This window comes from Vigna unguiculata, chromosome 7, assembly GCF_037176805.1.
Source record: "Vigna unguiculata cultivar grain cowpea cultivar isolate G323 ecotype 2 chromosome 7, ASM3717680v1, whole genome shotgun sequence".
Classification (NCBI taxonomy): Eukaryota; Viridiplantae; Streptophyta; class Magnoliopsida; order Fabales; family Fabaceae; genus Vigna; species Vigna unguiculata.
Genome location: NC_140798.1, coordinates 13,566,568 through 13,585,528, shown reverse-complemented (window position 1 = coordinate 13,585,528; position 18,961 = coordinate 13,566,568). Strand labels below are relative to the sequence as shown.

General features: G+C 29.4%; 1 pseudogene; it reads right to left on the bottom strand.

Annotated features, from left to right (window-relative positions):
* Positions 1-11,698: 11,698 nt before the first annotated feature.
* LOC146884638 (uncharacterized) lies at positions 11,699-12,731 on the bottom strand (annotated as a pseudogene).
* Positions 12,732-18,961: the final 6,230 nt, after the last annotated feature.

Below are 18,961 nucleotides of genomic sequence, written 5' to 3'. Positions count from 1 at the left end.
TTAGCGTACAACAGTAAAACTTTGTCATTTTTTTAATATTAAATGTGACTACAAAGGATTGATATCGAATATAATAATGACAACAATTGTTATGATGGTCATAACAGTAACAGTGATTTTTTTAGTACTTGGGTAACAAATATTGGTCAAATCTACGATTTTGTTTATGATATGGTGTTTGACTGGTTTCTACACTAAACCAATATCACAATCTCAATCGCTCATATTGAATAATTTGCAATTATTTCTCTTCATTTTCTATTATTATTTTTTATTCAAACAATTCAACTTTTCACTCTTCTCTCTTTTTTTTTTTTTCACTCCTTAATCTACTTGTCAAACAAAAGATTTGTAAAAAAAAAAAAACAACTCAAATATGTATTTTAATTATTTATGAACTTGATTTTATATAAAGAAAGTACACAAGTTTTTATTTTATTATACGAAATAATATATAATACAATAATTACATTTTCTCTTCTAAATTTTCTAATAAGAGAGTATGAAATAAAAATATAAATAAATAAGCATAACCTTTAAAAATTAAACATACTTAATACTTTTTTGATACTACAAATAGAGACATCAGTGACAATATTTTATAAAATCCAAAATTAGTGTAAATCAGTGTGGCTGAGAGAACCTACCTACAGCCCCTGAATTGATTCGAATCATTTGGATTTCCCTCTTTAGACGACAATCACCTGCATTCATAATTGTGTTTACCACTAATTAATAACAATTCACTCTTTGCCAATTCGTTAGGTTTGCATAACAAATACACTTTTCATGCAAATAACAAAAAAATATCCATCATTTAAAACCTATTAGAAAAAAGTAATAATAATAATATTAAAAAAAAATATTAGAAGTCTCGTATCAACTAAAAAATTATATCAATTTATAGTATATATAAACCTAATCTTATAAATTAATTTTATAAAATTGAATTATGTCTAAAATTTAATTCTTAAAATGATAGAGTTATGAATTAGATAATAAAATTTCAATATTCACATATTTTTAATTATTTTTCACTTTTTAACAAATATTAATTCTTAACATTTTTTTTCTCCTATTTTGAATCTTGCGATGAAGAAAATGGTTGAGAAAGTGAAATAAATGGTGGGCATGTCGACTTGATTGGAGGTTAAGATGAAAGCACCTGGCTAATGTTAGGTAATGTCAGAAAGCCACTCATCATTGCATAATCATAATACTTTTCATCACAAATGTCCAACCAATTCAAATTCACTACATTTTTCTTTTCCAATCTTTTCAAACCTTCAAATAAATAAATAAACATAATGTCTTCTCTTTAATGTTCAAATCATTTCACCTGTTCACCAATAATTGTAAGAATCATGATATGTACAACTTGCACATCTACATCTTTTATATTTTTATATATATTATTGTGTGATAATCGTGTATCATATTTCTTTTTCTCTCTTTCAAGTTTTTCAAGTTATATGATTGTGACAATTGTTTAAATACAAATGTTCTAAAAAAATAATATTGGTTTGTTCAAGATTTAAAATAATATTTTAATGAGATAACCTTTCTTAAATAATTTACGTATTAGTTTTAATTTATGAATAAAATATATTTTATTTTAGTTTTTTATTAATTAAGAATGTTAAGTCTTTCAAGAAGGAGATTCATTGGGGATACAACACCAAAAAACCTTAGCCTAACTACATAAGACATTGTCAATTTCAACCCAAAACCTTAAGACAATGGATTTATGCGTCTTCTTCCATATATGATGCTCAATTTTCTCATTTCTACCTAATGTGGGACTTAAACTCACACTTAGATTCCAAACAATCTCCCCCTCAAAGGTGAGTCCCTTTCACCACATTGGTATACTCCCCCTCTAGCGGAAGCATTCGAGTATCCCTTCTCGTATCGTTGTTCTTCTTAACGGGACACGCTTACCTAAAACCATTGTCAAGAAGACTTTCGATATAGGGACACTATATTCGTGTGAGCTAGTAACCAAGACTAACCATCAACTTTGATACCACTTGTTGGACTCCCTTCCTATGTGGAGAAAAGACCCAACACTTGAGAAGCCCATGTCTCACTTAACCTAGTGGAGATGGGGCTGCAAAATAAATAGAGATACAAAACAATAGAGTCAGAACACAAGGAAAACCCTAGCACATAGAGGGAAAGGTAGAGGGAAAAATCTGTTCACGTTTTTCACAGAGCTGCCACCGTAAAATCGGCATTGCGAATTCGTTCACTGTTGGATCAGACTGAAAAGTTTACAGGAGGTTCATAACACATTGTTCTTCATTATGATCGGTCGGATCGTCGATACAAGGTCTGAGTTGAGAGAAATTAATTTCGCATTGCAGTTGCGATTTTATAGATTTTTCTTCTCTTTGTTCTTCTCTATTTGAAAGCTTTGTTGCTTTACTATTTGGTTGGGTGTTGATACTAATTTGTGCAGTTGATTGAGACTCATTTGTATTCTTGTTGATCATAGTGAAACCATTTCTTTGGTCTGGACGACTAGTGATTTTTACTCTTGATTTAAGGGGTTTTCCACGTTAAAAATCTTGGTGCCTTTATTTGTGATTCTGGTGATTTATTATTGCTACTCTTTGATAGTTGCTCGTTATAGATTCTTGCAAGTTAGGAAAAATTAATCCGTTGGATTCTCTAGTATATTGTTTATGTTGTTGTTTTTCCATCGAAGAAGAATATTCAAACAATCATTATTCTTAGGGTGTGTTCATCCGGTATGATGAATTTGGAGAAAAGTGTGAAGATGAATTTGTGTGTATTTGAGAGGATGAATATGTGTGTTTTTTTGTGTGGACTTAAGAGGTAAAGTAAGTGAATTTGGAGATAAATTGTATAAAAGTTAATGAATGATTTGAGTGATGTGATAGATAAAATAAAAAATTATAATAGATAAATTTATAAAATTAATAAAATACCCTTGATATAAAAATATATTAAATAATTTTTATATTAGTTAAAAATATTACATTTTAAAAACTATTATTCAATAAAATTTAATTAAAATTAATACCAAAAATTATATTATATTATTATAATTATTTTTATAATAATTATTATTACTTAAGAGTTATTAGTTAATAATTAATATTACTACTATATATATTATTTTTATTATTTATTGTTATATTTAATTATTATAATAATTAAATATAACAATAAATAATAAAAATAATATATATAGTAGTAATATTAATTATTAACTAATAAATTTAAGCAATAATATTATTATTTATTATTATTTTTAATTACTATATATTATTATTTATTATTATATATATTATTAATAATTTATTAGACATACGTTATTAATAATTATAAATATATTATTAATTCTAATAATTATTATACATATAAATATATTATTTATTATTATTATTTTATTATATATAATAAAATAATAATAATAGATTAATTAATTAATTAATAATAATAAATATAATAATAGTATATATAATTATTAATAATATATATGTAAAATACATATAATTTGAGAAATAATATTTTTTGAGGTATATTTTGTTATCACAAATATATGAATCATTATGAAATGAAAAAAAAAGCATTTAAATGGAGATGCTTAAAATTGCAAAATCATTTATTATCTTTGCAAATCCTAGTCTTTTGTGAAGATGAAGATTTCATGCTATTTCGAAGATCAATCTTAGCATTTACTTTGAGTCATTAAAAGGGAATACGAAAAACTTTAATAATCTATATGCACAAGTTAGTGGATCCGTAGAATCTGCTCGAATAAACATGCATTAGAGGGTAAATGGAATGGATTTGGACATAAATTTTATAAAAGTTAGTGAGTGATTTGATTGATGTGATATATTAGAAAAAGTTTGAATAGATAGAATTTAAAAATTATCTAATCACCTTATGATAAAAATAAAATTAAATAATTTTTAAATAAGTTAAAAATATTAAATTTTAATAATATTTTAATTATATATTTATATATTATTAATTATTATATACATATATTATTAATAATACTAATTATTATATATTATTAATTATTATATTATATATATTTATTATATATTTTTATTATTCACTACTAAAAAAACTCATATTTCATGCCAATTTTGCTTTGAAATTTTTATTGTAGGAAATACTTATAAATTTTGTTATGAAAACAAATTTGCAGAAAATTACTGCCAATTTTTTTGCAAAATATTTTGTATAAAACACTTTTTACATCAAATTTTGTAGGAAATACTTACAAATTTTATAATTTTGTAGGAAATAATTACCCACAAAGGAATTACGTACTAGTTAAGATTCTTAGAAAAAAATAGTAGGAAAAAGTCTTTTCTTATAATTTTTTTTTAAGAAATTTGTAAGAAAAGTCTCGTGTAATATGAGAATTTTTAGTTGTGATTATTACACACAACACCGGTTATGAAACTGGTGCACACACACACAACACCGATTACGTAACCGGTGCATACACACTCACACACAACACCGATTATGACCGGTGCATACACACTGGTTTCATAGACAATATCCCCTTCAACACACACTAAAAAACATACAAACACACACACACACACCCCTATGCAACACATACTCAAGAACACACACACACACACACAATCCTCTACAACACACATCAAGTAACAAATTTGTGTGAAGCAGTGGCAACATGGTTCATGAATCTTGCTAGCAGAAAAGGAAAACCATGTAACTCAAAAATATTAACCACGTGACAAGGTTAAAGTCGTAAAATGACAATGAACACTCTCAAATCTGCGCATCGTTGCCATGATTAGATAATCCCTCCATCCCGCTTTTCCACACTCTAGAATCCTCACATTTACAGTTCTAGAGAACACAATCCATAGTTAAAATCCGTCTTTGTAAATTTTCGTCAATAGTGAAATCATTACAAGCGAACACACACTTACTGTGACATTAAATATAATTGTTTTTCCAATATACTAAGTTTTTTTTCTCTCTCTACATCTTATGGAGTGTCAATTTTCATTGAAGAATAATATTTTGTTGAAGAAGAACATTGATGTTTTTTTTATTTAAATTTTTTATACATGTATTTTTCTTTATACATTGGTTCCTTTTTATTAGCAAGTTTTAAGAAAATTTTATTAATATTAATATATTAAGTTAAAATAAAGAAATTAAGCACCACGCAATTTGTGATATAAACTAACAAACCTAATCTTAGATTTCTAGTTCTTTTTTTCGAAATATTTTTTTACGAGTGTTGTGATCATCTAATATCATTTCATTTTTTGAATCACATTTAAAAATTCCTCTTAAAAAATTATCGAATAGAAATAAAGAGTCACTGAAAATAAAGTCAACGAATTAAACTATATTTTTTAAATGATATTATATTTGGTTTTTTTTTTTTATCTTTTATACTTCTGTTTTTTTACTTTCCATTTTTAATCACTTTTAACACAAATATTTGTACCTATTATTTTTTATTTTTCATTATACATATATACTTCTTCTTTCATGTATCTCAGGTACATTTTTAAAGTAGAGAATACAATTGATTCTTTTTCTTATTTCTTTTCTCAGTATTCTTTGTTTTATTTTCTCTCCTATTACTTTTTTTTAGGTTTTCACTCTAGTTTATTGTTTTCTCTCATTGTTATGATTTGATTTCATGTGTATTACAGTTTAAGAAACAACAAAAAGTCTAAGATTGTATCAGAGTCTTTCAAAGAAGAGCTCTACTACACATCTTTGAAAGCTTTCTTGTTGATCTCCATATGGACACCCTTGATACTTGACAACAGCACATCATTTTTGAACTCCAAGTTGGTGAAAAACACCTTCACCAAGTCTGGATGGATTTTTCTTGAAAGTTCAAGGAATGACTTCAACCTTTGATGCTTGAGTTGTGGAAATAGGCTCTCAAAGCCGTCAGCCCTCAACCACGAAAACCTCAACACCTTAGGAATGCTGATTTGCTTCTTGTTCATCTCAATGAGGAACACTAGGATGTTGTACTCATGATCTTCGAACCATGCTTCAATTCTCCCTTGATTTTCTTGGTTTGGAGACCTTGGGGTAGGAGGAATGGAGTGCTCACATCAGATTAGGTGGCTCTTTGTTGACGACGAGGCATGATGAATGTGAGTATGGCTGTTTCTAAGAGATGTATGATGCAAATGCAGTAATTCAAGTGTAGTATTTATAATTGAATAGGCTGATTTTTCAGAAACAGTCGATTAAATGGTGCAAAATTTTCTAATTAATTCGTTTTAGGTTATCCAAACCAGATTAATGTAATTCAATATAGTATCTCACACATTCATGGTGTTTACAATGTGTTTTTATGAGTGAATCAATCATTTGAGATCATGTAAGCTGCATGCACATTGAAATTATACACTACACGTGCTTTTTGGTCAAACAAATCAGTAAAAACAACACATGGCTGGTGAAATAACTGTTAGGAGCAGATAATACCTGACAAAAAAGATGCTTTCTTTGACTAGGTCAGCTTTGCAACTCAATTCGTTAGTAAATGCATAGTTTAAGTAAAATCAACATGTTGAAAAGCAGAATTAGTTGATTAAAACAACATTAGAGCATCAGAGATTAAAACCAGAATCTGGTTAAGTGAAATTAGCTGACTGATTTTGAAAATCAATCGATTGAAAATCGTAAAATTGAACTTCATTTTTCCAGATTCAGTTTTAATGAAACCAACATACTGAATTATGAAATCAGCAAATTAAAAACCATAGTAGATCATTTTTTCATCATTCAGTGGTAATTTAAGTGAAATAAACACATTGAACATGATCACGAATGAAATGATGCCTAATCTTTATATGCTTGGTTTTAGAATGTTGTATTGGATTCTTGGTTAAGTTGATGGCACTAGTATTATCACAATACAAAGGTACTTTGCTTAGCTTTACACCATAGTCTAAAATTTGATGCTTTAACTATATGATTTGTGTTCCAAGCTTGGAATGCTTAATATCCATTCCTAGCTTGAGGGGCTCTTAGAAAAAAAATTTGCTATTGAAAAGTCCAAGTTGCTCAATAAGAACATCTCACGCTTAGCGCGACAATTTTTTTTTTTGTCTTATTCTTTTTGCTCAAGTGTGTTACCTTTTGCTCAAGTGCATTTTTTCTATTTTCCTTTATTTTTTTTGCCTTGATATATACATGTTTACCTCTTCTCTCATGTATCTTAGTTACATTCTTTAATATATAGAATAAAATTGATTATTTTCCTTGCTTTTTCCTTTCTTACTTGTTTTCTCATTTGGCTCCTTATGTTGGTATAGGTTTTCACTCTAGTTTCTTATTCTCTCTTACTATCATAACTGAATTTAACGTATGTTATGATTTAAGAAACAACTACAAAAGTCTAAATTAAAAATAAGTAATTCATTATTGATATAGTGTGAGTGTTTATTTCCACGTTTCATTTACAAGGTGTAAAACCTTTTTCTTTAATTTTAAATATGTTTTTATTAAAAAGAAAACCCAAACTCAACTACTCCAAATGTTTCTAACATTGAACCTTTTTTTCTCTTCTAAAATGCATTCTCTCCACAACTTCCATCTCCTTCATCAAACTTCTCTCTAAGATTCCATCATCTTTATGATTCGAGGTCGTGATTGTTGCAAAACCCTTTTCGAATATCACCGAACAAAATCTATGTTTGGGTAAGTCAAAATTTTCGCATCATTCGACACCCAATTTGTTTTGGTAGTGCATGCAACCTCTCTTGGATTTTCATGTGCTCCTAGAATCGTTGTTTTCACTCTTTTCTAACCAATGACCTTTTGTTTCGGTCCAATTAATTTTACATTGTGTAACCAGAAAAAAAAGAACAAGATACAAGTGTCAAGAAACTAGAAAAAAGTATGCAACAGATAGGCTAAAATAAGTATTCTGGAAGAATTGTGAAACAGTAAAGAAAGCAAAGATACTTTTATTACCCAAAAGCTAAATGCTGTTACAATCAAATCAGAAAAGAAAAAAAAAGAAGGAATAGAGAAATAGAGAAAGAGGCACCGCCTGTACAGAGATTGAGAGAAGAAGAAGTCTTCATAAGAGACTGTAGCAATTTTTCCTTATCCCCTATTTTGCCACTCAAAGTATTTAAATAAGACATTTTCTTTCTTTTGCCTAATGCTTTTATGATTATCCCTTTTAGAGGGGTAGTTTATTTTTTCGTTTTCCTGGTTGCACGTTACATTTCCTTCCCCATGAGAAACAACCTTTTCCTCGAGGTTGAAAGTTGGGAAAGACTTTCTGATATCTTGTTCAAATTCCCAAGTCGCTTTTGTTGCTTCAGTATGCTGCCATTGAATCAAAAGTTGTTGAACTGCTATTGAACCTTGAATGACTACTCGTGTTGCAAGAACTTTCTCAGGTTGTAAGTCTGGTCTAAACTCAGAAGTAGTAAGCAGCAACGACAAACAATGCTGATTGTAGTGGCCATGAAACTTTTTCATGAGTGATATGTGGAATATTGGATGTAATCTCGCCACAGCAGATAGTTTTAACTAGTAAGTGACAACTCCAAATTTCTCCAACACTTCAAACGGACCAAAGTAACGTAATCCTAGCTTATAGTTTTTCCTTAAAGCTAGCGACTGTTGACGATAAGGTTGTAACTTTGCTAAAACCATATCACTAATAGCTAGTTGGACGTCTCTCCTTTTCTTATCTGCTTGACAAGTTATATAATTTTGGGCTCTTGACATGTTAGTTTTTAGCTGTCGTAGTAAAGCATCTCGGGTCTACAATGTTTCTTGTAAAGTTGAAGGATCATCAACTTGATGGACGTATGGAACCAGCAAAGGGGGATCTCTGCCAAACAGAGCTTTATAAGGAGACATATGTATACTATGATGAAAAGAAGTATTATACCAGTATTGAGCCCATGGTAACATATGATGCCATTTACTTAGGTGATCAAACACATAACATCTTAAATACATCTCTAAGGTTTTATTTAGATTTTCTGTTTGGCCCTCTATTTGGGGATGATATGAAGAGCTCATTTTTAATATAGTTCCTTGGGATTTAAAAAGTTGTTGCCAAAAAGAACTTATAAACACATGGTCCCTATCGAAAACTACAGATTTTGGAAAACCATGAATTTAGCTACATTATTAATGAAAGCATCAACTACTATTTTACTCGTAAAACCAGTTTTCAAAGAGATAAAATGTGCAAATTTAGAAAGCCTATCTACAACAACCATAATGCTAGTATAGCCATGCGATAAAAGTAAATGAGTAATGAAGTCCAAAGCAATATCATCCCTAACCTGATTAGGAATAGGTAAAGGATTCAACAAACCAGTTGGAAGAACATGATTAGATTTAGCTTGTTGGCAGATGGAGCAGTCACGAACAAACTTGCGGATATCAGCATGCATATGTGGCCAATAAAATTGAGAAACTATCCTAGCAACAATTTTAGCAATTCCCGCATGACCCCCAATTTTATTAACATGAAGTTCATAAAAAATTTTGTGTTTTAGCTGGTCATTGGAAGGAATTACCAGTCTATCTTTCCAAAAAAGCAAGCCATTTTTTGCAGAATAATTGGAATCATGAAGATAACCACTAACACACTTATCATACAAGTCATGTAAGGTAGTATCCTGTTGAAGGAATTCTTTAACCTCTTCAAGCCATAAACTTGTAGGAGCAGACTAAGCCATAGCAAATTATCTAGATAAAGAATCAGCAACAATATTTTCTTTTCCGGGTTTATATTGAATTATAAAATCATATCCCAAAAATTTTGGTAACCATTGTTGTTGTTCAGGAGTTTGTAATTTTTGTTCCAACAACTCTTTTAGACTCTTTTGACCAGTTTTAATCACAAATCTATGACCTAGCAAGTAATATCTAAACTTAGCTAGAGCTTCCGTAATAGTGTAAAACTCACATATATAAGCTTATTGATGTTGCATTCTAAAGGATAATTTCTTTGAAAAATAAGCTATAGGATGGTTATTTTGACTAAGGACAACCCCAACCCCAGTACTTGATGCGTCAGTCTCCAAAATGAAGGGTTCAAAGAAATTGGGAATAACCAAAATAGGTGTAGAAACCATAGCTTGCTTCAAAGCAACAAAAGATTCATTAGCAACAGAAGACCATTTAAAGGAGTCTTTCTTAAGCAAAACAGTTAAAGGGGTAGCTATTTGTGCATAACTTTTAATGAACCGTCTATAGTACCCTGTTAACCCCAAAAAACCCCACAGTTGTTTAATGAAAACTGGCTGAGGCAAATTTTTGACAGCTTCTATTTTAGACATTTCCATAACAACTTCTGTTCCAGAAATAATATGTCCCAAATAATCTATTTCTTTAACTCCAAAAGAACATTTGGATAGGTTAGCATATAAGTGTTGTTGTTTTAAAATGTTCGGAACTATATCCAAATGATTAAGATGATCATGCCAATGTGACATATAAACAAGTATATCATCAAAAAAATAAAATTTTCGTAATATCCCTTTGAAAATATCATTCATGAGACATTGAAAGGTGGCTGAAGCGTTGGAGAGACCATATGGCTCCACCAACCATTCATAATGTCCATGAAGTGTTCAAAATGTCGTTTTATGCCTATCTTCTAACTTTACCATTATTTTATGATAACCGTACCTTAAATCAAGCTTAGAAAAATAAGTAGCCCCAAACAATTCATCAATTAATTCATCTATTGTTGGTATGCGAAAAGTATCCTTAATAGTGATAGCATTTAAAGCCCTATAATCAGTAAAAACCCTCCAAGGCCCATCTTTTTTCTTAACTAACAGGATTGGAGATGAGAAAGGACTTTTACAAGGTTGGATAATTCCTTCATTTAATATATTATCAACTAGTTTTTCTATCTAAGATTTTTGGCTGTGGGGATACCTATAGGGTTTTACTTTAACAAGAGTATAGCCATCTATTAAAGGAATAGCATGATCATGTGATCTTGTGGGAGGTAAACTCGTGGGAATGGAAAAAATAGAAACATAATTACGTAATAATTCTGCTAATGCAGGTTGCATATCCAACAATACCTCTTGTAAGGGTGAGGAATCCTTATTAAGCAAATGCATAGGATAAACATCTGAAATAGAATCACTGTGAATCATTCTTTGAATATTATGGAGATTAGCATATGCTGGTTTATGGTCAACTTCGCCCTGCAAAATTGTAAATTTGTCGTTATATAGAAACTACAAACGAAGTTCTCCATAATAAGCAATATGAGGTCCTATAATTTTTAATCAAGATGCTCCTAAAATTAAATCAGCCCTAGATATGGGTAATAAAAATACTGGAAAAGAAAAACTATTTCCTTGAGCCTTGATGGTTAATTCTTTAATCCGACCTTCAACAAACATATAATTTCCATTACTTACCATCACTTTAAAAGCAATAACCGGTTCAATTGGGTATTTTAAAGATCTTGCAATTCTAGGTTGGATGAAATTATCAGAACTACCACCATCAATCAAAACAGAAATGGGTAACTGGTTTATATAGGCTTGAAATCGTATTGTTCCAACCCCTAACCCTCGTTTTAGTGCATTAAGAGATAAGTGGTGATCTTCCTTATGAGAATCCATACATTGCAGTTCAGATTGTAATTCTTGGTGATCCTCATTAGTTTCTTCTAGTTGTAACATCATAACATGTCTATTAGGGCATTTGTGATTAAAGGTGAATTTATCATCACAAAAATAACATAACCCTTTTTCCCATCTTAATTGCATTTTGGCAGGAGAAATCTTTTTAGTATTGTTAGGTCTTGTTGATGGTAAGGATGGAGTAGGTAGAAGAGCAGGTAAAGATGGTTTAGTGTTTGAGTTAACACTAGGAGAAGAGTTGTGAACAATGTGCAAAACCTAGGAATATTTAGGAATCGAATTTTGCAAAGATGATTTTTGTAAGGTAATAGAAGGCATATACTTCTCTTCACATAACTTTGCTAAAGAAACAACACACATCAAAGAAAACGGTGTCATAGCTATAACATCTCTACGGATATCTTTATTTAATCCCCCCACAAAACAATTAATCAAAGCTTCATCTGACAATCCCTGAGATTTATTAGCAAGATGCATAAATTGTAAGTAATAATCAGAAACAAAACCTGTTTGTTGTAATTTGAATAGTGAAGCCATAGGGCATTCAAACGGAGATGGTCCGAATTGTGTCTCTAAAGCTGAAGTAAGGTCGGTCCAAGATTTGATAGTATGCATCCGATGTAACATTTGGAACCAGGGAACAACATCTTTTTTGAAATGCATTGCCGCAATGTTGACGCAGTCGAAGTCTGGGGTATGATGATATTGAAAAAACTTCTTTGCTTTGAAGATCCATTCAAGAACAGGAGTCAGACCATCGAAATGAGGAAATTTGAGTGAAATTTCACGTACCTGGAACGAAGACGTTGTGCTGGTGTGGTCATGCTGTAACTGGTTCGTCTGCCCAATGCGCGGATTTGACTGAAGAATTAGGGTTTCCAAGGAGCGTTATAATTATTCGAAATGATTCTGATTGAGGGAATTAGCTTGATTAACCAAGTCGCGCAAAGAATCATCTCGTTCTTGGGAAGTTGCCTCACTATTCTCGAGCAAGGTCACGATTCGGCGAATTTCCTCGTCGTGACGTGTTAGTTGGGCTTGCATATCCTTCATGCGAGTATTTTCGGCCATTGAGTCAATGAAAGCACCTTGTAACCAGAAAAAAAAAAGAACAAGATACAAGTGTCAAGAAACTAGAAAAAAGTATGCAACAGATAAGCTAAAAGAAGTATTCTGGAAGAATTGTGAAACATTGAAGAAACCAAAGATAATTTTATTACCCAAAAGCTAAATGTTGTTACAATCAAATCAGAAAAGAAAAAAAAAGGAACATAGGAACAGAGAAAGAGGCACCGCCTTCACAGAGATTGAGAGAAGAAGAAGCCTTCGTAAGAGACTGTAGCAATTTTTCCCTATCCCCTCTTTTGCCACTCAAAGTCTTTAAATAAGACATTTTCTTTCTTTTGCCTAATGCTTTTACGGTTATCCCTTTTAGAGGGGTAGTTTATTTTTTTTCTTTTCTTGGTTGCACGTTACACGTTGTCTCTAGGTCGAGGTTGAACTTTCGCGAGTTCGAAGGTGCCTTGGAGTTTCTTAGAGTTCGAGTCTATCTTCGAAGGTGAGGGAAGTTAAACCTTACTTTTTGCATTTTGACTTTGTTTGAATGTTTGGTTTTGTATTGATGTTGTGTTTGGTAGCTTAAATTGATCTGTTGATGTTGTTCTTTGTGGGTGTGAGATGAAAAATCCCAAATTTCATGTTTGGGCACATCTGTTGATGTTGTTCTTTGTTGGATACATGTGATTTAAGATAAATTTGATGGAAATTGAGACTGTAACGTGGAATTGGAAATGTTTCTAACTTATACAAGGCTTAAAATAGGTTTCTGAGTTATGCAAACTCACTTGGCAAGTCCAATATCTCATTGGGCGAGTTGAGCTTTCCAACTCTTACTTACCTCATAAAATTTTGAATTCTCGCTTCGTTAACCGTCGAATCGAGTTGAAACTTTTACAGAAGCTCCTAAACATATGATGCTTTGATTTGACAGTTGTGATCTCTGTTTGGAAGTCTATAGAGAGTGCAATGTTTTTTTGAAAGGTTCCCGTAGATTAAGTTGTTGACAGCTTTGACCTTTTTCACTTGTTTAGTGCATAACTTTTTCAATAGGTACACAATCAAGTTGATTCTTTTTGCATCAAGTTCTTGATTCAAATATCTTTCACTTGAATGTAAGAACATAATTATTGGATCTTTTTGCAAGTTGTAGTTTTATTTTTTTAAACCCCCCAACCAATTTGCATATGTGTTGTTAAGCTATTGTGTAAATTACTTGGTGATTATGTGAATGTATGAGGTGATATGAACTTTTGGAATATAATTATGTATGAAATTATGATGATGATGACCTTGCCAATGGATATGTTTGTTGTATATTGACGATATAATGTATGAGACTTGTTTGATTGTTAATCGAGAATGATGAATGGATTTTCAAGGGAAAATCCATGTGCTTTAGTGTGCATTGATGTAGGGACTCGGAATTTGGAAGTTTATCCTGAAACTCTACTAATCATTCACACTCATGTAGAGGAGAATGAATTAGGAGTTGAAAGTAGCAAGAGGTCCTGGTTGGAATAATCGTTTGTAGTTCTAGGAACCTGTATATGATTAACCTTATGGGTGGAGGTTATCCATCACAAATGCTAAACTTTAAGTAGTTCTACCTTAATGCTTGTTATCCAGATAATTTAGTCAAATGGGTCTTTAACGATGTGGCTTGTTGCTTATAATGGTGTGAATTATACAACTTCCTGATATGACTTAATTTATGATTAATGAAACATTTGTTTTTATATTAGCTTACCTATCTTGTGTGTATTTCTTGTGGTGTTGTTCTTCTTTTGCAATGATCACCAATATTTTGTGTGAGCAGATGAGGAGTCAGGTGTTGGTTCGCTTGGCGATGGTGATGACAGTGCAACTATTTAGTTCTTTAGATTTGTTTTCTTTGGTAAGTTCTATCTTTGGAAAAACTTTTGTAAAGTTTATCTTTTGCCATTTTTAGCTACAATTTTATATTGTGATAATATATCAGTTTTGTGTTAATGTCTTGGATAATTGTAATAAGAACTCCTAGTGTATGGTTATTTGCTTGAAGTATTAAATATGTGATATTTCCTTTAGTAGAATTATCTCTATTAAGTGGGATGTTATACAAGGTATGCTTGGAGATACTTAAATCAACATACCATTGATTTTTAGATAGGAAGAGGAAGGTACATGATTTTTTTGCTTATTATGAAGACAAGTTATTGAAGGACTAATCCTCTCACAAAAAAGAAGGAAAGTAAGATAAATATACCAATTTTTCCTTACTTTCTTCACATTTCAATGGGAAAATTCATGAAGTTGTAAAATGTTTGCCTAAATATATTTTTTATTTATATATTATCAAAATTTATATATTTTATTAATTTATCTTGTATTTAAAATTTTACTTCAATGCACTGTTTATCAGATAAATTATAAAAAAGTATTTTTTATTAATAATTTTTAAGTTTTTTCACTCCTAATTTGATTTTTAATCTAAACTTGTTATTTAAGATATTTTATTTTATTATTTAATGTGTTAGTTTAAATACTTTTGAGAAAATTATAAAAATGAAAATTTTATATACAAAATATCAGAAAAAACATTTGTAAAAAAGAAAAATAATTTCAAACTTATTTTTTTTAATCTATTTCATACTAATCAAGATTTCTTTCATTTGTTTTCTTCCTATTCTATTTTATCGCTATCAAACAAAACATTAAGTTGATTGTACCTTTATTAGACCCATATGTAAGTATGTGGCTTTCAGTCTTGACTAATCACATGATCGGTGATTTGACTTTTGGGAAAAATTTAATTATAATTAACAATACGGTACTAATTGAAAACCAAATCCAGGGACTAAACCTAGCTAACGAAAATTATGGTTAATAATACTTAATCTTGAAGCTATAAAATTGTTTGTGCCATCTCACATTATGTCCTCACACCACATGTCATCATTTCTTTGATTACCTTTCGTCACAATTCTTCTATTCATACACATCACTCCAACAACGAAACCCTCTTTCAAAGTTTTAATAGAAGTTCTCCCTCAATTTTCAATCATCGGTTAAATTATAATTACCAAGTATTAAATAATCTATGTACTACCACAAATCATTAGCTGGAATTATAAGATTGACTTAATAGTAAAGTTAGAAGATAGAGTGAGAAGGTTTTAGGTTCAACATTTCATTTTAACATTTAGAACTTATAAAGCTGACTTTTTGTAAGTGTTCTGTATACCTAATAGTCTCATATTACTTAAGAGTTGAAGTCAAGTGCGATTTAAATACCCCTTCTTCCTTTTACCTATGAGATATCTTCTAAGGATAAATAACGGAGTTTCAGACTCCAAAACGACGATACCTCGTATGTAGTAATTGACATTAACGATGTCACTCGACGAACAGAAAAATTAATGGTAACTAAAATAATTTCTGTTATAATTTGGTCTCTAAATTGGTTACTAATATTAACTACCAAGATTTTTGACTACTAAAAGAATTGGTCTCTAAACATATTTTTATTACTAAAATTATTTAAATTTTTTTTTTTGCAATGATTATAGAATCGGTTTACTACTTATCTTGGGAAAAGATTAATTCATTCTTACGACGAATAACACTTAAACAAGTTTTTATGCATTATACCAAACGTGAATGTAATAAATAATTTTTAAACATTTAAATATTTTATTTCAGTATTTAATATTATTTTATTTAACATTATTTGTATATTAAATGGTGTAAATTTTTATCTTGTATACTTTTATTTTATATCAAACCTATTAAATTCTTTTTGTAGTTTATATGTTTGAAGAGATTATTCGCTCATGGGATGTTATTTAATGAATGTATAAATATGTAAATTTATATATGGGATCAACATATTAATATAAATATGTAAACTTTCATAGCTTTTTCTTCTTTGTTTAGAACTTTTGATTTTCTCTTTTTATGTTTAGTAAATAATGTAGGACTAATTCTCTCTACTTTAGGATAGATGTTTAGTATGGGATGATTATTGATGTTTAATTGAATTTTTTATTATTTATATTGGTTTTGCCTTTTCTATTATTACTATTATCTTTTTGACGATTTCTTTTTCATCACTATTAAGAAGTGAACTTTGTGTCTTAGATTTACAAGAAAAAGAGTTAGATTTTAAATTATAAGAGTAGATTTAAAAATTTGAAGAGTTAATTAATTAACAAAAAATTTAATAAGCTTAATTAATGTAAAGAAGGGGTGAGGAAAAATCTTGGTTAAAGGTTCCTACATTGTTTGATTAGCATTAGACTATCCAATATTAACATACAACAAATTTTCTTACTAGTAGAGACGACAAATAAATCCGTCTCCGTGGGTATTGTCCGAACTCGTTTCTGTTTTGACAGGAAATCCCCGCATTGACTGGGTATGGGTATTGGGAATCCCCTACTTTTTTAATTGGGTATGAGGATGAGTATGAGTATATGTATGTACATATCCCCGCTATAATACCCGTCATCGCCATATCTTCGTCCTTGTTTAAATTATTAAAATATTCACAATTAATTACATAACCTTATATATATATATATATATATATATATATATATATATATATATTCTATTTTTTATTTTTCTAATTATTTGGTTTGTCATGAAACTCTTTCACATCTCCAATATATTTTTCAACTTATCATAACATTTATTAATTATGTTAAAATGATGTATGTCAATTAAAAAAAGTTTATGTCTCACATTTGAATATTTCTATTATTTTTTTAATATTTTTATTTATTGTATATTTTTCTTTCACCTGATAATGTTTAATACTCTCAATTTAAGTGTTTAATAGCATAAACCTTTCCTTTACTAGGTAATATAAAAAAAAAAACTTCTTTACTTATTATTATTAATTTTTGTTTCATTTGAAGAACTCTTTTATTTAAAACATTTTTTGTTATTTTTCAACCATTAAGTATATATGTTGATATTTGAAAAGTTTTATTAGATCTCTAATGTATTTTTCATCTTATCATACCTTTAATTATACTTTTTTTTTGCATTATGTGATTTCTTTCAATAGTCTCTCGAATTGTTTATAAAATACACATTTGTTAATTTTTTTAATATTTTTATTTGTTGTTTATTTTCATCACAAATAATATTATTTTGATATATTTTATCTAGTTATTTTTTATTTTCTAACTCATTATCAATCATACTGTAATTTTCTCACTATAATTATATAAATAACTTTTATTTGCTATAATAGAAAAATTTAATATAATTACCATGAATATTTTTTTATCAACATCCAACATATATTAGAGTTCAAAAGATACAAGATCTATGTTAAAATTTTATTATTTTATTATTATGTTTGTTATTTGTTCTTTGTGTAATTTTAATCAAGTGATGTATTATAACTTTTATTAGTGTATAAATAAGAGATTCATTAGAATTTAAAAAATTGAAGTAAACAAACATTTAAAATATATTTTAATTTGAATATTTGTTTTCCTTTTATAATTTTTTTAAATATTTTTAAATTTTATCAACTAGGTTTCATTAATGTTTGCAAATTCAATAAATGTTTTGGTTCTTATGAAATTTTATATGATATTCTAATCTAAAATGTAAACAATTATAATTTATTTCAAAGTATTTGATATCAAATAAACAATCATCCTCCTAGTATTGAATATTTGATAATATTATGTTTACTTTATCGTAATTTTTTATTATTTTACGAAAATTAATTAAAATTAAAATTAAAGTAGTAAGAAAATGGGTACGGGTATGGGTACGAGATTATACCCGTTACCCGGTGGGGATGAGGATGAGACAAAAGTTTGATACCCATTGAATTTGGGTATGGGGATGGGGATAAATTTTTTTTTACGGGGATGGTATGGGATAGCAAAACTCGTCCCCGTCCCGCCCCGTTGCCATCCCTACTTAGTAGCCCATCTATTCTCTTAGCATCTGTTAAGCTATAGTCTGTTTCGTGAAACCATTTAGTGATTGTTACATTTTGCAATGGGAAGCATTGTTTACATATTTTCCTCGGTAGTCCATACATGTGCTTCATATGTGTAAATTATAAGAAATAAGATCTTGTATCATTAGTGAAAGCTAACTAAGAACGTTTGAGTTGTATTGCTTAGTGAGAGTTTGTTGAGACAAAAATTGAAGGAAGTTGTAATGTAATTAATTGAATTCTCTTGTGGATGTAGGTTGAAGTCTGTTAACACTTCAATCGAGCGATGTTA